This window comes from Passer domesticus, chromosome 3 (genome assembly GCF_036417665.1).
Source record: "Passer domesticus isolate bPasDom1 chromosome 3, bPasDom1.hap1, whole genome shotgun sequence".
NCBI lineage: Eukaryota > Metazoa > Chordata > Aves > Passeriformes > Passeridae > Passer > Passer domesticus.
Window position 1 is genome coordinate 45,674,652 of NC_087476.1, and position 12,140 is coordinate 45,686,791.

At 42.6% G+C, this 12,140-nt stretch overlaps 1 long non-coding RNA gene across 3 annotated transcripts in view; it reads right to left on the bottom strand.

Moving 5' to 3' along the window:
• LOC135296486 (uncharacterized) overlaps positions 1–11,140 on the bottom strand; it is an 83,420-nt gene extending 72,280 nt beyond the window's left edge. For all 3 annotated transcript variants that reach the window (XR_010358584.1, XR_010358583.1, XR_010358585.1), the window contains exons 1-2: positions 10,975–11,140; positions 6,839–6,976 (exon numbers count right to left, since the gene is read on the bottom strand). This is a non-coding gene — a long non-coding RNA (uncharacterized LOC135296486). The remainder of the gene's footprint in view (positions 1–6,838; positions 6,977–10,974) is intronic.
• Positions 11,141–12,140: the final 1,000 nt, after the last annotated feature.

The following is a 12,140-nucleotide window of genomic DNA, read 5'->3' on the forward strand; positions in this document are numbered from 1 at the left end:
ATTGGGACATTCTGAGGCCGGGGCTCTCCCACAGCTGTCCAGTTCCAGGATGATACACAAGCTGTTGTTCATTCCACTGCATTCCTGACTTCCAGCCCTCCAGCAATCCAGTCCTGCTCTGTCCTGGAGCTGTTCCCTCAACAGAGTTCATAACTTAGTTAGAGGGAAAGACCATGGGCTCCCAGAATTGGACTGGGTGTCTTCCACTCTGGTAGTAATCCTGGGAGGTAGTGCTGGGATACAGATACCTGGAGACCAGAATGGAACAAATCTGATATGAGCTCTTTACACAAACACACACATTTTCTGTGACAGATTCAGACAAGTCAATTTAAAATGCCTTGGCTTGATAGGGACATATCCACTGGCCATTTTTTCTTCCCTGACCCACTGCATGACAACAGTGTTTTTCAGTGCCTACGTGCACAGATTTCACCCTCACTGTGTCATCTTGCACTTTCACTTCCTTTCTCATGGTTTCTGGGGACAAGGCTTTTTAAAAGGCAATGCTCCATTTTTTGCTTTCAGAAGGACCTCTCTGATGGCAATCTTTCAAATGTCTATTTTTGACTGCTCAAAGTTGAGCCAAGTGGGACGGTTAAGAAGAATTCTGCTACAATTCATCTAATGGGCTTCCCAACTTTCCATTTATTAAAGTACTGTATTTAACATTGTTTATGGAACCTGAATTACAGGGGCAGGTCACATGACTGAGAAAAATGCACTTGGAATACAGCATCAGCAAACAGGCTGAACAGATATTGAAAGAGGGGAAAAAACAACTGTACTGAAGCAGAAGGTAGCCCTCAAGCCTTTAGAGAAAAGCAAAAGTACTTACCCAATAATAAGCAAAAATAAAGAAAGGCAGAAATATATTTTTTAAAAGGAAAGTAAAAGAGGAGGACAGGAGGAAAATGCATGGACAAGGCAGAGGGTTTTCTTATTTTTCATCTTTTCAGTCACTCTAGAATATTCTTGCATCCTTGTTGCTCACAAAATTCTTTGTAGACAAGAACTGTATTGATACTCTCAGTTCTCAGCTTCAGTCAGCCCTATTCTGCCTTTAATGTTGCTTCCACAGTATCAGAAAAGATCTCAGCAAGCTGAGTGATACAACCAGATCATGAACCCTCAGCAAATGTTTGCATGCCTTTTAGCCATCCTGCAACCAGCTAGTACTTGAGTCAAGCATTTTTGCCACATTCTGCTGGGAATCACAAGGAAATGTTTTCTTTGCTTAATATCATCTCATGAGATGTGCAATGAGACAAGACATGCGACAGGCTATTGTGCAATTGCAGCCTTACACCAGGATTATTCAGGGCACAGCACAGGAAAAAAGCCTATTTTTTGACTGCAGTGAGAGCTCACACACAGCAGAGATGGGGACAAAACTGAACAGAAGTTAAATCTTTTGTTTTATTGCTGCTTTCCTCAAGTGGATTGCATCAACAGCGTCTCTGCTTGGTCGCTGTGAAAAGTGCTGTTACAGAAATTTGCCACTCATTTTACTTTAAAGACTGATCCTAGCATTTGTTTTCCATCACAAACAGTTTGAATCTCTCCCCATTCCTTGAACCAAATCTTTATGTAGTTTCTGGTAGAATTAGGTGCCCCTAGGAGCCATTCCTAACAAACAGATCCAGACTGGAAGTACTTGGTGAACTACAGCCTGGAAGTACCTTTCCACTCCTTCACTTGGTTTTAGACAGTGACCAGCCTGTTCCTCTTCCCTTTGTACCAAGTAGCTCTTGACAAGGAAGAGCTGGTCCTTTGGTGGAGTACAGGGTCTCTGCTTTCTCCAGAAGTCTGGAGATACCAGCAGGTCCTCAAATGGCATCTGCCACTGGGGCTTCTCTTGAGACCACTCAGGGTTTATGAGACAACACTGCTCCCTTTGCTTCTTACCAGCTGGCCAGGAGTAAGTGAGGGCACAACTCAGATCTAGGTCACTTATGTTCACAGAGATTTGGTTGCAAATATTAAGAGGAGTCCCACACAGAATTTGTACAGTCCCATACAAACTGAGCTGTCAGAGACACCAGCCTGCTCGGAGCTAACAAGGCCTGACAGTCAGTGTGCTCCTCCACAGCATGGCCATGGCTGCAGGACGTCCTCCAGGAGAAAGTACATCACCACCAGCCCTGCACGAGCAACTCTTCAGGCTGCACAGACACAGCTGGGGAGGAAGGCAGGGTCTCTGAAGGTCTGCTGTCAGAGCTTCACCAGTAATAGCAAATCTCATGATGGTCAGCACATGGGCTTTTGTGTTACAAACACAAATGAGTTTCAAGTTTTTAGCACCATGGTTCTAAAACACATATGCACATGCATTAAATTGTCTAGCTCTAACACACTAGAAAAATGCTAGGTGTAGGTTTACTACTAATAAAAATGCTCTTTTCTGCCTGAAGAAAGATCAGATGTGATGCAAATGGTAAAAAGGGTTTTTGGACAGAAAGGGGGGAGATTTTTTCACTTCTGTTCTTTAAAAAACAAAGACAGGAAAAAAAGATAGTCCTAGCTTACTTTCCTTCTGTGTGATAGAATCATCTTGTCTTTTTGTCTTTGGGCATAAGTACAAGGCAATTGTCTCACTATACTTGTATATTGTAATTTAAATTAATTGCATTGTTGATAGTGGTTGGAAAAAATCCTCCAACCATTAGAAATATCCTCCAAGGAAAATGCACGTGTGCCTAAAAAAATAGAGAGGACTTTTGTAAATAAGAATAACATTCAATTAGTTATGAGATTCCCATTGAATATGATGAGGAAAAGGCAACTCAGAGGCCACATTGATATTTGACATGTGGTACACCATGCTCTGACTTTAAAAGTAGGCCAGATATGAGAAAAGAAAGAAGCATCTGTTATCAATCCTTGGGAAAAAAATCCCAATAAAATTAATTCCAGAATATTTGTCCTACCAAGATGCTGGACAACTTCGGCTTCCATGGAATAGCTCCCATGTCTTTACCTAGCTGATGTCAGTTATTTATTGTTGGTCCTACCTCAGAGGCATCAGGACATCTTATTCATCAAAGCTGTCCAGATTTTGCATGCCAGTATAAATCCTGTTTCTCAGTTATGCTAAGTAGGTACTATGTGTCATTTGACCTAAATCAAGGCAGAAAATTGTATTCCTATAAATCACTGTTTGGGAAAAGCATTATTAAAGGTGAAATCATAGTATCTAGCATTGGATACTTAGCAGAATGGCACTAAAATGAAGAAACATGAAGTGATAATGATTATTTAAAGCTGCCTATTAGCTTGGAACATATAGTATTGTCAGCAAGACTCATCTTTACTTTCCCTAACAAGACACCAGGTTTTTTGCCAGTGTCACTCAAGGTGCCTTCAAGCACATAGGTGTGTATTTTGGCATTATATAACTGCATTTGATGCTATATCTGAGAAAACCACTCCACTTAAATGTCTTGTACACAACCATGACAGACATGTTGATCAATCAAAGCTGCTGCCAGGTGGTAAGAGAGCTCAGAAGGGTAATTAACCAAAATTGGAAGTTAGTAGAAACACCAATATCTGTCTTGCAGAATAATTCCATTTTGGTGGCATCAGTGTGATTACATTCTGTCTCAGATTTTTATTATTCTCTATATAAGCTTCTGTAGAGAATACTTTCTAGAACTTCTGATGGAGAATCAAGTTAATAAGCTGTGATCATGGGAATTTTTTTAATTAGCTGTTAGTTGTTAGGTTCTGTGCCCCATGTTAGGGAAGGAGTCAGCAGTGCAGAGGACATTGTTCTCTGAGGAACTCAAGGCAAATGGAGGAAGGAAGAGTGCCTCTGAGGGTAGGCTCTACTCACCCTGCAGCTTTGAGGATCCAAGAGCTGTAGGAGTCATAGCTGTGAAGCAAATGCTCTCTGAATCACAGAGTTACTCAATAGAGGCAGTGCATGCTGCACCCTGTCTGTAACACTCTGGTAGGCTGAAACATACCCTGAGGACTAAAATCTCTCTCAGAAAAGGAATCAAAATATTTGTATTAAAAGAAGTAAGGTGACTTCAAAATTCTCAAATGGTCTACAGCAAAATTACCCGCACTTCATTTTAACCCAATGTGGTGGCAACTAAAAGGGATAGTGGCACACTTGATTAAAACAAATAGGCACAAATATTAGTGACCTAAATACATATCTGAATGTGCCTCTGACTGGGGACATTTACAGAAAAACATATGTCTGAGAGGAATGCTCACAGAGAGGAATGTTACTGTAGCTAATTAAGTGGATAATAATTCAGAAGTCCTACTGCCTCCTATTCCTGATATTAAGATAATTTCCTATATGTAGTGGGAGAGGCACAAAAGCTTCCCAAAGTTTTCAGAAGTGCTTGTGAAACTTTGGAAACTAAATGACAGGATTCTTGGAGTTGGAGTCCAGAGCCAGGTTCAGCAGGAGGCACTCCACACTGATTTTCATGAGACCTGGACTCACACAAAAATGCAGGAGACATCAGTACCCACCTAAACCATCTAAACTGCTCTTCCAATACATTTGTACAAGCACTTCCAAGATCCAGCTGATTCCTCATGCTTGGATTGCACTGTGCTGTGCAATCACATAAAGCTTTTATTGCACTCTATATGCATCTTGTAAATATATTACTCAACCAAGCTTAGACATGACTTTGTCATCAAATGACTTTGTCATTTCATTGCAGCCTCTTTGTCACTCTCAATCCTTCTGTACTTCATTCTCACACTTTTTTTAAAAAGAATCCCTGTTTGATCAGTTCTTGCAATATAAAAAGCAATCTACACTGCAACGTTTTCTGTAGCTGCACATCCTACTTTGAAAGGCAATTCTGAGGCAAGGATCTTGTTCTTTGTTTTTGTCAAACACACACAAGTGCTTTTAAAAGTGACCTTGAGCTTATATCAGTTTCAGGACTAGCAAGAAAATTACAGGGGCAAATAACAGCTTCTGGGATTGAACGTGGCAGAGAAGTTCAAATGAGGTTAAATGTGATTTAATGTCTCACTAAGCCTGGTGTGAAGAAAATGGAAACTGCACTGGCAACAAGGAAGAAGAAAGCTGAGTTATCCGATATTTGCATTCTTTCTTACTTCCTGTGAGCACACAACTCCTTATTTGAGGAAAACACTTCCCTCACTAATTGCCTTTGTAGTACTTTCAGCAGGGAAAAATAGAAATAAAAGCACTAGGCAGTTTTATCTCCATGCAAATCTGCAGAAAAATCCTCAGTCTACAATTACATGCAACACCACTGGATAGCACAAGCGTGATCATACTGGGTCAGAGCAAAGGTCCATCAGCTCAGAGTCCTGCCTCCCACAGTGATCAAAAGCAGACTCGTGAGAAGATTACAAAAATCTCCAGAACAAGCATATGATGGCATTTCCCACTGATGTTCTCACGGCCTCCTCAGGCATTTCCTCAGCCAGACACGATTGCTGAATGTTTAATCTTGGTAGATTTGTCTTCCACTAGCCTGTGCAGGCTCCCTCCGAGTCCTATGAACTTTTACCACCTGCCACACAACGCAGCAAGAAATCCCACAGCCTAATTACAGGCTATGTTCAAGAAACACCTTGCTATTGTTATTGTTGTTGTTGTTGTTGTTGTTGAGAGCTGGTTATCTGCTCTTCACCTCTGCACCTTAGACTGGAAAAGGCTGTGAGCAAACACTCCTTGTTTATCCCCTCACCTTGACTGACAATTTTACAAGGCTCCCAGTTCTACCTCTTGTTCCACCCAGCAACCTTTCACCATCCATGTGGCTCCTTTGGGAACCTTTCAGAGCTCTCTCTCCTTCCTCAGGTGGGACCAGAACTGTGTAGGCTTGTCAACACAGATTTATAGAGTGGCAGTGTTCCTATTTTTTTTTGTTTTTACCTAAAGGGAATTAATTGATTTTCTTTCTATCAAATTATTTTCTTTCTATCACCACTAAGCTGAAGTTTTGACAGAATTATCTGTTGTAATTCTGAGATTTTGGTATTGCACGGTGAATGCATTGACACGTAATGATCAAGTCAGAGGCTGTAATTTTATATATTGGGATTGGTTTCTATCCCCCCGGGGCATCATTTTACCAACACACTGAACTCTTCCTTTGAAAGAAACTTCAACTTTTTGAAGTATGCCTTCTTGTTTTAATAATCTGTTTAATCCTGCTGTTAAGCAATGCCAGCATCCTCTCACCCTTTCTTAAGGCTTTCTTCACATGTGGTATGCATTTCTTGAATGCTTCCCGTATGTCCCCAAAGGTTCTCCAAGCCATCTGCAAGGACTGAATTCCCCCAGCTAAGCCTTCTGATTTTTTTGAGCAAGTATTCTCCTTTTTATGTAGTCTCTTATTTTGAAGTTGGTATAAGCAGATAAGTTCTCTACCTGCTTATGAAGCATACTTTGATAGAGAAGATTATAAAATTGGACACAGATCCCACAGAAAAACAAAAATATTAACTCATAAATAAACCTCTGTGGCAGCCACCAACATCCCTGATGTAATAAACTATGAATCTAAACATAAAGGTGATATAATGCTCAGGTAATAGGACACCCGTACTCAACAGGATGTGTAGATTTCCCTCAGTGAGGCATGTAAGGATCTTCAGCACTTTTAATTAATTAATTAATTAAATTAATAAAATTAATGCTTTTAAGTGAAAGAAATATGTCTACACTTACAAGGCACATATCATGATCTTGGAACAAACACCATGGACAAAATTTAAATTCAGCTTTCCTACATTTTTTCTTTCTTTGTGAACATCTGAAAAAAGCACCTCTTTATCAAAAAAGGTGCCAGTCCCATCCCCAACAAGTCGTAATTCCTACCATAACTGATTCCTGATTGCTGCATCAAACTGTAGAAAGACCACTTCTCTGTAAATGGCTAACAGCTGGGATACTCTGCTGAGATCCAGTGGATTCTGGAAGCTGTAAGAATTTTCTGTGCGTCTTGCAGTTCAGTCCCTGCAATCTCAAGAAGAGTAAATTTATCAGGTAAGGTGTCAGAAACTGCACATAAAAATATGTCAGTTTTGTAAACTCATTTTCCCTCCAGCGGTTTTGTACTTCAGGACTTTCTCAATTTTTCATTCTCCTCTGTGATGCAGAAGAATCTGTTTAGAACCCTCTCAACATTAGAAAAACAGGTTTTAAGAATAGAGGTTGTGGCAGGTAGAGAATTATGCAGATGCAGTAAAGTCAGGGAGGAAAAGGCATAGTAATGGAAAGTTGCACACAACTCAAAAGAATGGTTCTTTCATTGGCCTTTCCCATTAAAAAGTTAAATATAAAATCCAAGCAAGGATAGTGGTAAATTCTCCTGACTATCATGTTAAGATTAGGTTTGTCAGACACAAGCAGAATCATGTCCAGAGATGGCATTTTGCTTACTCCAAAGACCTAAACTAGATACTGCTTGATTAGGGATGAGAGGGACAACATTTCCAACAGTTTTTTAATTAAATACTATTGCAGCTCAATCCTGCAAGCTGCAGAATATTTTCCTACTGAGGCTCTGAAGTTTTTTATTCCCTGTAAGCTTAGGAAAAACTTCTCAAAGCAATGGGTCTCTGCAAGTCATTATCCTTAGAAGAGCACCTGCTCTTACTTGGTGCTCGCAGGAAGTGCGCGCACAGGGCTTGACGGCCTCCCAAGACAGCCCTGGCAGAAGTGATTTAACTCAGAACTACCTGTTACAGAAACCCAATGTTCTCTCTGTCAGACTGAAGGGCCTGCCATCATTCAGGGAACTTAAATGCTCTGATTTGGAGGAGAGGGAAATTATTTCTCAGCAGCAGCAACCAGAACGATCTCTTGGTTATGAGCAATGGAGTAAAACTCTGTACAAAATGTGTTACAGAGACAGCAGAGCACTGCCCATATTTTCTGTTTTAAAAGTGTAGTAGCTAGGCACACATTAGATGTATTCCTCCTACATCTGGTTATGTGGTTTCTCACAGATCATTGAGCTCAGCCTTTTTGATTGTTTCAAAGCTCATTACACATGCTAATTTACGTGAGCTTTCTCAGTCACATACAAATGAAGTTACTGATATGCACTTGATTGCACAATGAGCACACACCACAGAACAGGAAGGGCTTTTTGTCAGAGAACATAAACCCACTTCAAACATCAAACATTCATAAGCACAGTAGTAAAATAAAAGCTGTAACAAGTATTTATGATTCACTGACTCCTTTCTTCCTTCCAAAATGAAAATTCAGGAAGATAAATTCAGAACTCAAAATAAAAATCTTACTCACGTAAAAAAGAAAAACACATAAAGGATAAAATCTGGAGATATTAAAAGACCAAGCTGGTCTTTTATATATTTTAAGCAATTATTGAGGAATTAATTGTTTTTATCAAATTCTTGTGATAAATTTTTCATTTTGTAACAGATGCCAGGACAAAACGAAAGCTGTGCAGAGAAACTTTTTACTCCTGTGAGCAGCACCAAATGTACAGCTATATGAAGAGGGGCATTTCCTAGTGACAGGAAAACAGTCCAGACACGCAGCACTCACACCCACAGAGAAGATGGTGTGCATAAAATGCCATGTTTTGAAATTCCAGCTCATTATACTGTGAGAATACTTCAGGGGCTGAAAAGCAAAATGCCAAAAGAGCACTTCAGTACTTGGGACAGGATTATCTGACGTGACCTTGGTTTCCTAATTATCATACATCAAGTTTAATTGGGCTCCTGCAATCTCAGGCACCTCCAAAGGGACTTTCATCTCACTCACAATGAACACATTTTGGCTGAAGGTGTCTTGCTTCATCAGAGTGTCCTGCAGAGGTGTCCAGTGACAGCAGAGGTACCAAACCAGTGGTGAGGTGTGGTAGTTACACACCAGCTCCCTGCTAACTGCTAAAGGAAAGGCAGGCAAATCCCAGCCCTGCAGTTGTTTGACTTGAATAGCAAGCCAAAGCTCTTAGGGAAACCAGTCCTATCTGTCTCCATGCAGGATGACACACACCTCAGCTGTTTCACCCTTTGGAAAGGAAAGGAAATGACACATTTACTATAGCAACCCCAGCCTGCCATTTCAAATCTTCTGGTGAAGAGAAAGTCGTCATAGGCTGATCAGATGGTTTAACAGGTGCTTGCTAAAGGTGGAAGAACAATTTTTGGACCATGTTTTCTATTCCCTGCAGGAGCAGACCCCCCAGGCCTGGCGGGTGCATTGCTTTTCTGTGAGATCATGGCAGATCTGTGATGCTGTGGGCATGCTCTGGAAACAAAACAGCCTTCCAACGTAAACGCAGAAGGATAAAGAAAATAAAAAGGATGAAATTTCATCTTAACTTTATTCTTCACTTGACATCAATGTCCTCCTTTTTCCCCTTTCTCACTATCAGCATTTTGCACTCTTTTGCACCTGGAACCATCTGATTAAGCACTCAGTATGGGTCACTTTTCAGTCCTCTTGGTCATGCCCCAGGCTGGGGTCAGAGGCTCTGGATTTAAGACACAAAAGCAGTTTGGGTAATTTCCTAATTGAGCAAAAGCCAGGATATATGAAACCACATGGTAAAATGCATCCACCATTTCTAGGCTTAGGTGGGGAACCCTGAGAGCAGCCTGAAGACAAGATAAAGGCACAAATAAAACCTTTCAGATGACTGTCCCTAAGTACACCCACTAAAATAGCAAATATTTTTGCTCCTTGGGCCACAGCTGCCCCCAGAGACCAAATAAAAACCTTGCTGGGATGGCACTGGGGATTCCAGGGCAAATTCAGCCATGGGGTTTTGTTGAGGCTCTGGGTATCGCTCCCAGCTGTTCACCATTCCATCTAGTGTCACAGCTTCTGGTTAAGAAACTGCTTCTGGTTAAGAAACAGCTTGTCTTACAGCTACTTTCTTCAGTGTTTACATTTACTCAAACAGACACAGCCAGCCTTCCCCCATAGTCCTTTCCCCCAGCTCCCACATGCCAGGGCCAAGCAGGTACCACATCCCTCCTGTTCCCTGCCTTACATATTTCTGCAGAGATAAGTCAAGAGGTCAAAAAGGGCCTAGCCAAAATTTTCAGTGTGCACAGGGACAGAGAAAATACTATACAATCTGGTAGGCTGGAAAAAATTTAGAAACTCAGAAATATCTGGCTTGGGTTTGGTTAATTACACGTGACATTTAACCTAAAAGACCCTTAGTTTCCATTTACTTTCATTTCTACCTAAAAATCAAGAGGACCAAAGCTTTGTCCCTCCCTTTGTTCCCTCTGCATGGCAGCCTGACCCTGATATTGCCTTTTTCCCAACCTGGAAATGAAACTCAAGATGCTTTTAGTAAGGAGGCAATGTAAGAGCGGATCTTTATTTTAATGCCTTCAGGGGCAGTTATGAAGAGAGGTTCCACAAAAGCCCCTCCTGCAGGGATGGGCACATTTTTACAGGTTGCATGAAATTAACACAATAGATAAAAAGTACCAATTAGAAGGATAAGTGCTGGTGTAATTCCCCCCCAGGTCAAGCCCCTTCTCTGGAGTCCCCCCTTTGGCACCAGCCGTCCTTTGTCCATGAAATGTATCTTGAAGAGTTGTTCTCAGCCTTGGCTCCCAGGAGGAGCCAAGACAGCACTGGGGCCTTGTACCCTGTGGCACTTGGAGTTCTGGAATGTATTTTGTCTTTCTGCCTCGGGAAAGGCCATGGAAAATTACTGGGGAAACGAACCACTAATACAATAGGCTACAAAGCTATAAATATATGTGCAAAGAATACAGAGGAAATACAAGAGGAAAAAAAGAAAAAAAACCCAAACAGCATCACTGGGACCAGCCATGGCCAGTGAGCTGTGCAAAGCAGCAGCTCCCTGCCCAGCCCCGCTGTTCTGTGACACTGCTTTGGGGTTTTTGTACTTTAGCCTGACGCCTTGTGTCCACCAGGACCCCCAGCTACTTCTGATCCGGGGTTAGTGCTACAACCCAATCTGCAGCCCCCCGGGGTCTGCTCACCTCTGCTGCTCCAGCTGCCACTCTGAAGTTCCTGCTACAGTCTCTTTAACCCCGTGGAGTGGCACTGAACCCGGCTGCTCCCCAGGAGTTTGCGAAGGGCGGCTCGTTCTCTTTCTCCCCTGTGACTGAGCCGCCATTACCGCCTGGCGTGAGGCGGCGGCGCTCGGCCCACGGCGCCCCCTGCAGGCCCGGGGGAATCATTGCAGCCGTGCTGCCCGGCCGGGAGCCAGCAGCGCCCCTGCTGGCCGCGAGCGGAACTGCAGCGGCGGGGACGCGCCCGCGGCCGCTGGGGCTGGCTCTGTGACTCTGTGTGTGCTGCTGCTGCTTGTTCCCTTCTTATACACACACACACTAGGAAAGGACTGGTATTCCTTCTCCTATATGTTCGGCTGAAATTCGTAATTGTAATAATTTGGAGGAAAGGGGGCCATATGGTCCATTTCAGGACTGTTCCCACTTTCCTTGGCAGACACCTGTCTTTTAAACCAAGACAGGAGAGAGAAATGTTGGGGTAGCGCCATGCTACCCTTGGTGTGCCTCTTATAGTTCCAGTCTCCCTGAAGGTCTAAGCTTTATGGATTTTTAAACTCTAGCCCTAAGTGGAGCCCTTTGCTAAAGGCCGAGGTGCTCGGCAGCTGGGTGGTTCCACGGAGCAAGGTGTGAAGGGAAAAACACTGGGGCAGTGCCATGCTGACCTTGGCATGCCTTTTGTAGTTCTAGTGTCCCTGGAGCTCTAAGTTTTGTGGTTTTTTTCAACCCTTCCCCTAAGCGTAACCCTAACCCTAAGTGAAGCAGCAAAAGCAGCCTTTTGCTGAGGCTGAGGTGGTCATTACGTGGCTGGTGCCAAGGAGTGCCAGCACAAGGTGTAGAGGGAACAATGTTGGGGCAGTGTTATGCTCTTTCACAGCAGGCAATCTGCTAAATGTACCGGATCCAAAAATCCAGCTGTTTCCCTCCTCCAAATCCCCACCCATCTCCTTTCACAGATAAGAGCTCTCTAATTCCCTCTCTGTGCTCTGTGCTGACCTTTGTGTCATGCCACCAAGTGTTTAAAATGCTGCTTGATTAAAGCAATAAACTGCAGCAAGGGATATGGCTTGCTAGTGCCTCCTCCATTTCCAAGAGCACAATGATTGTCTGCCTTGGCACTCAGAAGCTCTTAGCAA